The sequence below is a fragment of the Scophthalmus maximus genome, chromosome 10 (genome assembly GCF_022379125.1).
Source record: "Scophthalmus maximus strain ysfricsl-2021 chromosome 10, ASM2237912v1, whole genome shotgun sequence".
Taxonomy (NCBI): Eukaryota; Metazoa; Chordata; class Actinopteri; order Pleuronectiformes; family Scophthalmidae; genus Scophthalmus; species Scophthalmus maximus.
The window spans coordinates 11,236,829-11,248,793 of NC_061524.1; the positions used below are offsets into that span (position 1 = coordinate 11,236,829).

Genomic DNA, 11,965 nt, shown 5'->3' on the forward strand with positions numbered 1-11,965 from the left:
ACTTTCATTTGCACACGGTCTCACTTTCCTTTTTTTTTGACTTTTGGAAATCACAGGACACAAATTAATAAAAAGAATACAGAGACTGCTTAAGGAATCTGCATAGCACTGTTATGTGGGAGCATTTTTTTTTTTTTTTTATATAGATCCCCATTAGCCACTGTATTGACATTGGCTACTTTTCCTGGATTCCTTGCTTAATGTGATAAATTACATGGCCTTTCTCCATAGTTTTCTGTGTAGTTAGTGTGAGTAATTTCACATGAGTAAGTTCAATGGTGAACTTACTGTACTGTAAGGTAGAAGGGCTTGACAAAGAGGTCATGTAGATCAGACCACTCCATGTGCAAAATTTGTGATGATTTAACGTGATCATTTGCGTCTAACTTTAGTTAAGTTGCAGACATCAAAAAGCATTTTTCTTACATTTTGCATCAACAACAAAGTTTTTAAATACTACTCTAATATTAACCAAATACAATAGTACAAACACATGATACTGCATACTTACCTGAAACACACTTCAGGGAGCATCTGCTTATGCAGCAAGGCACAAACATCTAACCGGCAGGACATTGTGATCCATCCCTGGTCAAGTTAATTAGCTCCTCAACACCAGCCTCACCAGCAATTCTCTCAGGATTTTACTTCACAAACACTGCAGCTTGCGAGGAGTGTCAGTTTTCAGTATTTTTCATGTATTTTATGGTTTGTGTTGATTAAAATTTCATACTTGTTTTGATTCCTGATCTTGTATCAAGGAGGCATTTTAGAAACTGGAAAGGCCACACTTTGCATGAGTTTGTTACATACTGATATTCAGAAAGACTGCTGATTCCGAATTATCCCGTTTGTTGAGGGCTCGTAACAGAATCTTTAGGTTACGTTTCCAAGGTGGCTCTATAGATTGTAACATGAATAACCTTTTCTGAATATAATGTGCATTTCCCAACTTCCATAATTTACCAAATGAGACATTGCTAATTTTTTGTAAATATTGTTACTATTGTTGGATTACAAAATTTGCACAAGCAATGTTCATAAAATGTCTCAAAAGACAACCATATCCAGTAGTTTTTAATAGAACAGAAGCATTGATTTTTGAACTTCTAAGGTCTGCAATCTTGTCACTGTGCACAGTCTTTCTTATAAAGTCACTGTTGCACCTTTGATAATGCATTGCTATGTATTGTATGTTCCTAGGTTAATGGCTGTCACTGAACTACTTGGAACAGCTGGTGCTAAAGATACTGCTCAAGTTCAAATAACATAACATCTTAATCGCGAATATGGCAACAGTAATTATGTGTTTCATCATACTTAGATTATTATGATTAATTATGATTCAGTCATTGAGGGCATAATGAGAAAGTCCATTCATGAAGTGCAATGTCATCCACAGAAACAAGGTCAACCATTTCTCTTAGCCTAGACTTCACATCCTAGACTATTCACTCTGTGGTAAAAGTTGATCTCAGCAGCTTCTTGAATAGGTCAGAACATGGAGGAATAATGGAGGGATAAAAGTGGAAACTAGGAACTTGCCATTTCGGAGAACTCCTAGTGGTAAGATGAACCCCTGGAGTTTAATGTATTACCAGCTTAACATTTTGAAGTGTGCATGCCTGCAGGGTGAAGCCCGAATCACCATTTTTAGGGACATGTCGTCTTGTTTCCATTATTCTTTAATTTAGTATATCACTCTTGTTTCTTGGGAACATCACCATGCTTTAACCAGGTTTATATCAATGCTGTGTTACAGCCTTTTTTGTCTCAAACTGGGGCCCATGTTTGTTACAATATCCATATTATTCCTTCCCTTTCTGTTGGCGGCTGTGGTGACAGTTCTCATCCTCTCTCCCGAGCTGAGTGTGTGCTCACAAAAACACTTGTACATGAATATCCCTTGGTATCGTAATTTCTTTTAATAATCAACTTTTTTTCACATGCAGAAACAACATGTGTTTGTCATAAATCATAAAATCGTCTTAATTCTAATTTTTTTTAATGAGTTTTAGTGAGTTTCTCTTGTAAGTCTTATTGAACATTGTTTTTTAAAAATCAAAAAAAAAATCTCTTCTTCCATCGCTTGTAATACTGCCATGACCATGTCCTCGTTGCATGAAAGAACCACTCTGACTTGTTTCTTTTTAATTCAAGCACTTGAGACTATAGAAAATAAGGCTTTACCACCGACATTACTTTGTATCTCTTATTTCACAACAGCCAAGTGTGGAACCTTTTCCAGCTGCCTCTTTGATCTGCAATAAAACCGGCTAATTGCTGTCTCTTAAATGACAGGCATCCAATGAAGCCCATTGTATCCGGTCAATACCTCAGCAATTTTGCTCAGCTTATTGGCAGTCTCTAGCAATGGTGTCATGAAGTATTGATGTATCTCTCTTTTATAATCACTGGCCTCATTGCACATGACCCATGTATATTTCAATCTGAAGGCTGAAAGACAGACAGACAGGCACATCTTGTAGAGTACATTTGAGTGTGGCGTGTGCTCCAGAGAAATATGGCAATGGCATTCATGCACTGAGTGCAATAATGTCACTGACGGGCAGATAAGGCATTAGAGAAGTGCAAATGAACTTCAGAGTAAAGTTAATAACACTGTGTATAGGTCCTTATATAGTCTCGCTCTACCATTTAGCACAACGGTAGAGGTCCTGTAGACGTGAGACTTTGTTTGCCTGTTCAGTGAAACATTGACATTTTTCATTTCTGCAAACCAAAAAACTTGTCACCAAGTCAAACCCGTAGGTATTTGTTATACTTATCAATTAAAATTATTCTCATTTAGACTCACTATTTTTTCCTCACCCAGACATGCTCTCACTGTCCACCTTCACAGTGTTTAATATTGTGTCTGGACATGATTAAGTGTGGACAATGCAACCCACAGTTTTGCCGCCATCGTGTGCAGTCACCCACCCTGGCCCACTCCTGGGCATGAAACTATGGCCACCATGCTAAAGGTTTCTATTAATCATCCTCACAGAAGATTTGCATTTTTCAAGGACGCCTTAAGATGGTGTAAATGTAAGATCAATTTATATTCAAATCACACTTGGTGTGAAATGTGAGCTTAAATGGTCATTGAGATGACAAATTTCACAAAGCAAAGAAACCGCTGGTGATAATACATCTTATCCACCCTGTCAAATACACATTTAAGCTGCTCAAATTAACTTCACCTCAGGACAAGACCAACAGTCAGGGAAATGACTGCCAACTGGTACGTTTCTAACCTGTAATTGAAGAGGCTCAAACATGTGTAAATGTTTGGTTCATTGAAAATTCATAACATTTACCGGAGTCAACTCAGGGCTGCGTGTTTCCCCGTTGCTGGCCTTACGGGTCTGATTTGTGGTGGCAGACGGTGGCTTTGTGTGGTTAGGGAGTGGCGGTTGACCCCAGAAGGAGCACCTGTCTAAGAGTGGGCCTGCTGCTTGCTGTATTATGCCTTTGGGTGGGTTCGGCATTAACCCTGCTGTCATGTTCCTCTCTCCTCACTACCCTCTCACCCCAACACCAAGACATGCATAACCTGCCAGATTCACTCTGTCAACGCAGGGTTAATTAAAATGCTACATAGCAAAGGCACTGGAACACTTTGGGACTGTGGTATATGCATGAATGAAATACACATCTGGAAGTGCCCACACATGCACGATTTGACCTGGTGACAGGGTTGTTGTGATTTGTCACCTCAGGGGACCTATTACCAAATGATCACCTTGAGTGATGGATGGACATACCTCAACTCAGAATCCCTTTTTACATATGTTGTCCAATAATGCACTGGCCTTATTTATAATATGACATATTACTTATTCCTGACTAAGTGAATTTGCCCAAATCTATGACCATCTGGCTCATGTTGATGATTTACATTTGCATAGTTTTTCTCGCAGTGACAACTATGTCATCCGAGCTTCCAGATTAGCTCCTCTTGTCGTTGTGTTTAATTCATGCCTCTCACACAAGGCATCTTATTCATTTGAAGGGATTCAAATACATTGAGAAGAAAAGGGGGTCACTTATTTATCCCAGCCCCCAGTAATGCCCCAGCAGAGAGACAATAGAGGTGAGGGATACTAAATGAATTCTGTTGTCCCGTGTGCTATCCCTGGCTATCAACATAATTTGATTAGTGACCTGGTAACTATGAATGTGTGGGACCCCTTCATTCATGTCCGCTGGGGCTCCTGGGGCAAGAGTCCATGTTACAGGGCTCAACCCCCTTCCATTATGACCCTGCCCTTGTGTCATGTATGCACACAACTGGGCGACTGTGTGATTAATGACCAAGCTCGTGGTGCCATTGACAACTTCTGGTGACTCTACACAAAAGCCAACACCCTTGTCACATTAGCACCAGTCTGGGAACATTTGGTCCTTATGCTTTTGGCCTGGAACACAGGAAATATGTGGTAGGTAGATGTATGCATAAAGAGTGTGTCTGCCTCAAGCTCAGCATTGTTGTAGTAAAAATCATAAGTAACAAGGTAATTTTATTTAATTTTTTCATAATTTCATTAATGTAAAATATTTTCTAGCAAAACTCTCAGCTCCACATTGGCCTCTGCACTACAAACAGTAGAATCCCTCTATAATTATATCATCTACTCGGCATGAATTTCCTGGCATCTCCTTATTTCATTAGTGCGCTACTTCCATCAATGTATGTCTTCTTCGTCAGTTGTGTCTCTAGCTAATAATAATCCAGCATAATTAGAAAATGAAGAATGGGCCTGCCAGCATTTCCCAGCAGTGTTTTCTGAAACTGGAAACTTTCCTCTTCTGCCTAAGTTTTTGTTTAAATGAACTGTCTGCATATTAAAGGGGATGAATAATTAGCAGCATTAAAGCTTCTGGTTATATTAAATTTTCATCTGACTCTTGGAGAGCTTTAATTTGTGAGGTGCTCACAATCTTTGGTTTATTAGGTGTTCGGGGGAACAGTCTCACAAGTGTAGTTCATCATTTTGTGAGTGAGCTTGTTTTTCCCTGATGAAACGGCTGTCAAACTGAGGTCACATACATGTACACGCTGTCTATCCTCCAAACTTCCACAGAGTATAAAAAAAGAAAAGATATATCTGCCCTCGACAGGAAGAGTGAAGTGTGAATTAATAAGCCCCATTGCCGTCTTCCTCATCTACAGTATGCTGTTTTCACCGCAGCTATCACCTTTAATAAGAATTGTTGTTAATTGCATGTGTGGCTGGGGTGTAACCTTTAGCACTCCAGCCTGGTTTGCTTTATGTCTCACCCTGACAACACTAAGAAGAGGTAGGATATATTTTTAAAAATCCCAGAGACATTTTTATTTGACTATTCAACAGTGCCATAAATGCATTAACTTTAATCCTCAATTAAAAATATTCTATGAAATGCCTGAAGTGCTAGGATCTGACAACCTGCCTGCTCCGCCTGTCTACAAGGTGAATCTGAAGTGTGTTTTACAGATTGTCAAAATTAACAAAACAGCCAAGCTCTAGTAATATTATATAATAGAAAATATGTTACTGTCTCATTCAAACAATTTGAAATATAATGATCAGTCCCAACAATCAATGCAGCCATTAGATCTTATTTCCCATATTAATTCAAATTGGTAGAAAAAAAGCAACCATAGCTTATCTTTATCTTACTTATTATAATTAAATGTGGAGGTATTATTACACCTATCTTTATATGGACTATATAGACTTGGATAACTTAATGTATACAGCTTTCAGCACATGACAAACAGCTGCAACTTATGATTCTGATAAATATATCCTCCTTTTGACCAAGATGACATCATCAATTTACTTGTTTTGTCTGACAAATATGATTTTCTGGAACCAGAGAATATTTTACACTTTTGCTTGATAAATAACAAATTGTTTAATCAATATTCCGAATAGTTGACTTATCATTACAGCCGTAGGAGTTATGTTCAAGCGTTGTATCATGTGTGATTTGTGATTAAAATTGTTTCAGTATTGGTTGCGACAAAGGGATTACTAAACAGTCCAAGAAAGAGGTTGGAAGTTGGATACGGTAACGTTGCCAGATGTTAGTTTAAGCTGCACGAGTGTGATAGTGTCGATAGACGCACACATACCCCTGTGTTAACTTGAGCAGGTTTTAAGCAGCTGCAAGCTTAGGATTACAGTGGCTTAGATCCTTTGACCTCCCCTCCCACCAGCCCAGTGTACCACTCGATTGAAATAGATTGAGCAGACTTTTATTCAAAAACAAAAGAATTTCTCCTTATCCTTGTTCTCCCACCCCCAAGCCCTGTCCTTCCGTTTGGATTCTCAAATTCCTCTAAATGAAAAATGATTCTCTCTTTCTTAGTATTTTGTAGAACAGACAATTCCCCCCCCCCCCTTGGTGGGGAGGAAATGAGTTGTGGGAGCAAATTCTTCTCACACAGAGATCTCAGTAATCGTGTGGCTGCGTGTCACTAGCACACCACAGTGACAGCAGCTTTTAATTAATCCCACATCCCTCCACCCAGCCTGGCCCACCAAACTTTTTCCTCTTTACTTTTATTCAGTGTGCTTTTGGATGCTGCTCTGAGGGGTGGGGGTGGTGGTGGTGGTGATGGTTGGGGGGGTGTTCTCTTACTGCAGTCTCTCAACCCGCTGCAGCGTTGTGTGCATAACTTGTATAGTTACAGGATGACACTGCTGTCACTTTTCCACACGCCTGAAAGCAGGAGATAGACCACTAATTGCATTCACTTGTTTAAATCCTCTGACGTCAGCTCCACTGACTCTGTCTCCAGGAGTTTGGTAACAGTGACTGAACAATGTGAACACACCCAGTTTACCAGTAACGTTAATAACCTTTTTGTTGGCCTGAACTGGATAAGGGATGTTGCCCCGTTGCTGCATTGCAGTGATCTTATGTCGAGGTGCTTGACGACAGTGAAATAATGAGGCCTTGAAGTGTCTGCGTTCTCCTTCTGGTGCCCTGATGAATGGTGACAGTTTGTATTTACAACCCTAAAAGGTGCTGACACTGCAGAGTTCTGCACCTCTTGGAGTAGTACCAAAACATCGCTACCCTTAAGCAAATGCCTGTGTGTTAGCCCCTGCTGGGTAGTGGAGGATGTCTGAGTGAATGAGGGGCATGATAGACTTCTCTGGAGTGATGGACTGAGCTTTCGCCTGAAGGTCAATCTGTCAGAAGGGTAATATCAGACCTGTGGAGGAAGAGTTCTGCCCTGCTCAGTCTTCATCCTCCAAACGACCCCTGGTGAGAACAAAGTCAGGCGTGTGAGCAGAAGAATCAAAGCCTCAACATGTCATTTATGTAAATCATGTTGGCTGTCTTGTTACATCAGTGTTATGTTGTAGACTTGGTAAAGACAGTGCTGTTTGATGGTCAGCATGGAAGGTTTCCTGTCATCACTGATGAGCAGATTATACTAGGTTGATGTATTTTCTGTGTTCCCCCCCTGTGAAAGTCAAAGTGAATAAAACAGCTGCAGGCGAATACTGCAGAAGCAAACCTTGGCGTGCTGTTCAGTATGACTTGGCTGTAGCAACCATTAGGTTAGCAAAATGGGCTAAACTTGCATGCGATTAGGCTGTCAACATCTGAAAATAATGAGCTGCACACAGAGCCTCACTGGCATGCAAATACTGTACTGACATTTAAAGCTGGCTTAACATAAATGAGAGGAGAGAATGGATCGAAGAGGAGCTTTGGCCTCCCACTGCAGTGCTGCATATCTGCTGCGGGTAATGGACAAGTTGGACCCCTCAGAACCTTTAAGAATGAAATAATTATTTCTCTGCATCAGACTCCATGGACAAATGGGGCTGAGGGTCGATTAAGTTCTAAAGGGGATGTGGTGTTGATCTCATAAAGGGCATCATGAGATGTATGGCCTCTTACAAGATCATTTAAACCACTTAATGGAGGACAAGAATTAATGGCTGCCATAGACCAGAGTCAATTATATGGATATTTTCATAACATATTGTGTATAATTCATAGTTTAATGGCACCATCACCAATCAGACCCTGTGCTTTTGTTTTGGTTATAGCCTGTTTTAAATTAGATTATTGACTCGGTATTTTGGGGTGTAGAATAAATTGCTGTCTTCTTCCAATGATATAGATACATTGTCATTGTCTGCCGTTGTGGGGTGGCACAGTCTTGATGGCAGTGGCTGTTGTTAATTTGTATTAATGTCAGTTAATTTAGAATTGCCATGGATGTATGTTCACGCCCTGTGCTCTCGGGCAAAAAATTGGATTCATTAAGAAGACGGAGGGGCTGGTAAGGCTTTTTTGGCCCTGTGGTTTCAGGTCACTGAGTAATGTGAAGAGATGGAGAGGGTCCTGGCCTGGTGGATGGGGGGAGCAAGTCAGAGACAGAGGGTGGAAGACAACACCCCCATACAGGAGCACATCACTCACAGTGACACGTCTCTCACTGGACACACTGTTTTCACCCCTACGCTCCCGTACAGCTCCAAGTATCAGACTGTGCTTGTGACTGAGAGCGAAAAAGCCACATGACAGACTTGGGACAACTGTAGGAAGGAGGTAATGGCTTTAGGTTACTCTACTTGCATGCATATCAATGAGTATGATACCGTCTTTTGTTAATTAGATGTACGGATAATGTGCACAAGTAATCACAACCACTTTCACAGTTACACTGTATATAGAGACACAAGCACACTAACACATGCAGTCGTGTGATGCTTAACACGAGGCTCTCGTCAAATTGAATCATGAATGTGTGATGAACATGGCTTGGCAATCCAAAAACATCCTGTCCCTTTTGTTTCAGACCCAGGTTGACAGCTTTCACGTCATTTTCTCATTGCAAAATGTACAGGAATAAACAGCACATGGCGGACAAAAGCATTGTTCTGTTGACAAGATGCTTCCCCAGTCTGAAATTCCCAGCATTGATACTCATTTGCATGCAGTGACAACACCTCGACATTCACAAACATTTTTGCATTAATTACAGCACATTTGAATGATAAATGGAAAGAGTTAAAGAGAGTAAGATGTATTGTGAATGAACTATACAAAAAATATGTGCCAAAAGCTACATTTGAGAGCCTGTCCTTCACATCTGCTCATTAATAGTTTATTTTCTGCTTTCTTTTATAACACACACACACACACACACACACACACACACACACACACACACACACACACACACACACACACACACACACACACACACACACACACACACACACACACACACACACGCGCCATAAATGCAAAATTTACACACTGGCAAAAGTGCAGACTTTGTGGGAGGCCCTGATCCTTGGTTTGGCGTCTGACCACAACACTCCTTCTACTCAGCATTTAGAGGCCATTAAATCATGGGTCTATTTGATGTGCAAGCTGTGTGCAACAGGATGTGAGGGAGAGGGAACAGCAAGTGCCCTTTTTTATTTTTGTTTTGAATGTGTGGTGGTTTTTTGGCATGGTAGTCTGTGTTGATAAAGCGCACGTTAGGCAAGATTTCAAAATAAGTGTTTTTCATTCTGTGTTAAACTCTTTCGAACAAAATGGTGAATATACTTTGTAACTGCACATTATGCAGTCAAAGGAGATTGACGGTTTTGCCATCGCCTATTGGGGTGTAATGATTCTGAAACAGACCAAAACCAAAGTCTACCATCTCATATTAGGAGACGATAGAACCGTGATAGGCCTATGTTTGTTAATTACACAATTAATACTATAAGGCATTTAAATGGCAATTTCTTTTCTTCTATTGAAATTAAGGTAAGTTTGTAAATATTAATTACACATCACATCAATTTGTCTTCCAGATGCAACTGCCACATGATTATTTTGGTCCAACCATGATAGAGTGATGACCCCTGCAGTAAAAGTTAGGCTAGTTTTTAATTAGCTCAAGACGGATAATAACCACCACCACCCCACCCCTCTGGCACATTTGAGTCAGTTGTTTGTGTGTGTGTGTGTATTAAGTGAACCATGGCTCATAAATCGAGGTCTGAACCAAACCATTGATTTGGAGAGTCGTAACATCCCTAATAGCCCTGCATGCCCACTCAAGTTGATAAAACATCTTACCTTAAAATCACAAAGGAAAAAAAAACCTTGAATTGGTCCTCTGCATCAGCTCATTGTCTTAACCTTATGCATTGAGCCGTTTGTATGGCTCTGAAGGCAGTTAAGCCAATAGCTAAACATCTGACCTTTTGTGGAAGTGTTTTCCCCCATAATTTCTGGCTTTCCCAAAATGAATACTGGGGGTTTCTCCTGAGCAGCACGTCCTTATGGTGGACAGGTTGCCTTTCCCTGATGAGTCCCTGATGACTGTCTTTATTTTGTGGTTCCTGATATGCATCTTTTTTTCATCTCGTGAGATCCCTGAACTAAGTATGACCTGACTTCTAATCAGTCATCGGGTCACATGGCCTGTGCCTTTTTTGATCCTGCTAATGGTGCTGATGGAGAAGAACCGTGCCCAGCCACTGAACATGATGAGGTCATCCAGGGGTGCCTTGATACGAGCATCTATAGGCATGCAAATGTGACCGGCTGCCTGACTAGTACATTACAATAGGAATAACAGCAGCCTGGGGCAGACATTGCAGCTGCCCCCATTAATTTGAATCTCTGGGTTACATAAAAGACAAACATAATTAGGCTCTGTGTGTGTCACACCGGAGACAAATGCATGTGGCATCTTGGGTTGTTTAAAGAGTTGCCTGACCCCAGTGAAAACACGAGAGTGATTAAGGAATTGTTTAAAGGGACTGATGGGTCAAGGGTCAGGAGTGATAAGTGAGGTCGCACAGGGTCGTGAGCTGTCTGGTTCATCAATTTTGCCTCATACTTGGGTAGGCCAAAACTCACAAAGCTGCTCTGTTCAATGTATTATTTTCAGTTAATGTCACAACAATAGCATACCCCTTGCACCATTTGGCTAAACTATCATTTATCTCACAGGTGAGAGAATATTTAACAGCAGCTTGCTCATTCTTGGAGCTTTAAAGTGGTCAGCTCCAGTGTTCATATTTCAATCACTACAAAGCCATCTCAGTGATTCAATTAATCACAAAAGCACAATAAAAAATAACACATAAATGACTGCTGTTATAGCTATAGAAATAGCAGTCATCTCATCAGTATAGAAACTATGTGAATAGTCTTGATGGCTCAAAAATAGCACTTGAGGATCTTGCTATTACTGGAGATATGGACGCTCTGCTCAAGACAAAGAGCACTGTCTACATTTCAAATGCCACGTCATCAGCGAGAAGCTGATCCTGTGAAGCCAGCCCATATTTCTGTATCGCATTTTTCTGCTAGGCCAATAATATCGGTACAAAACCCTTAGGTTTTTAGTTTTTGTTTAATTTATCTGAAAACCGATCATAGCAACTTATTTTGTTTCCTTCTTGTTTCTGTAGAAGGCAACCAGAAAAGGGGTGATGAATAGAATCTCTGTTGCGGATGCTTTGCTCACCTCAGCGAAATAAAACTAAAAATGACTTGTATTCAGAGGTTTTCTAAAGTAGATTCTTCTTTGCTTCAAGATTGTTTAATGAAATAAGATAGGACTAAGGCTTGAAAGTGCAAAAAACTAAATCTGTTGACCGCATTCATATGGAAACTATTATTATTCAGTATTCTAAAATTAGAACCTCCGTTTACTTTAATTCCAAGTGAATGTGATATATATTTAGTATATGGGTCACGGTTAGTGTATACTTAAGTTTTGGATCACTTGTGCAGCTTTTAGCGGCTCCCCTTACTGTAATTAAAGCTTTCACTGTGTTAAGAGCGTGTGGATGTGTGAAAAAGGATATGCAATATTTTTGTGATACATACTGAATGTGTGTACTTTTGTGTAAGGGTTTGGTCAATTCCCGTCTACACGGTACAATCTGAAATGCATTGATTTTATGTTAACCTTCACAAGCTA

At 40.3% G+C, this 11,965-nt stretch overlaps 1 protein-coding gene across 6 annotated transcripts in view; it reads left to right on the forward strand.

The window, feature by feature from the left end:
• macrod2 (mono-ADP ribosylhydrolase 2) overlaps positions 1-11,965 on the forward strand; it is a 360,652-nt gene that overhangs the window by 50,932 nt on the left and 297,755 nt on the right. The window lies entirely within an intron of this gene.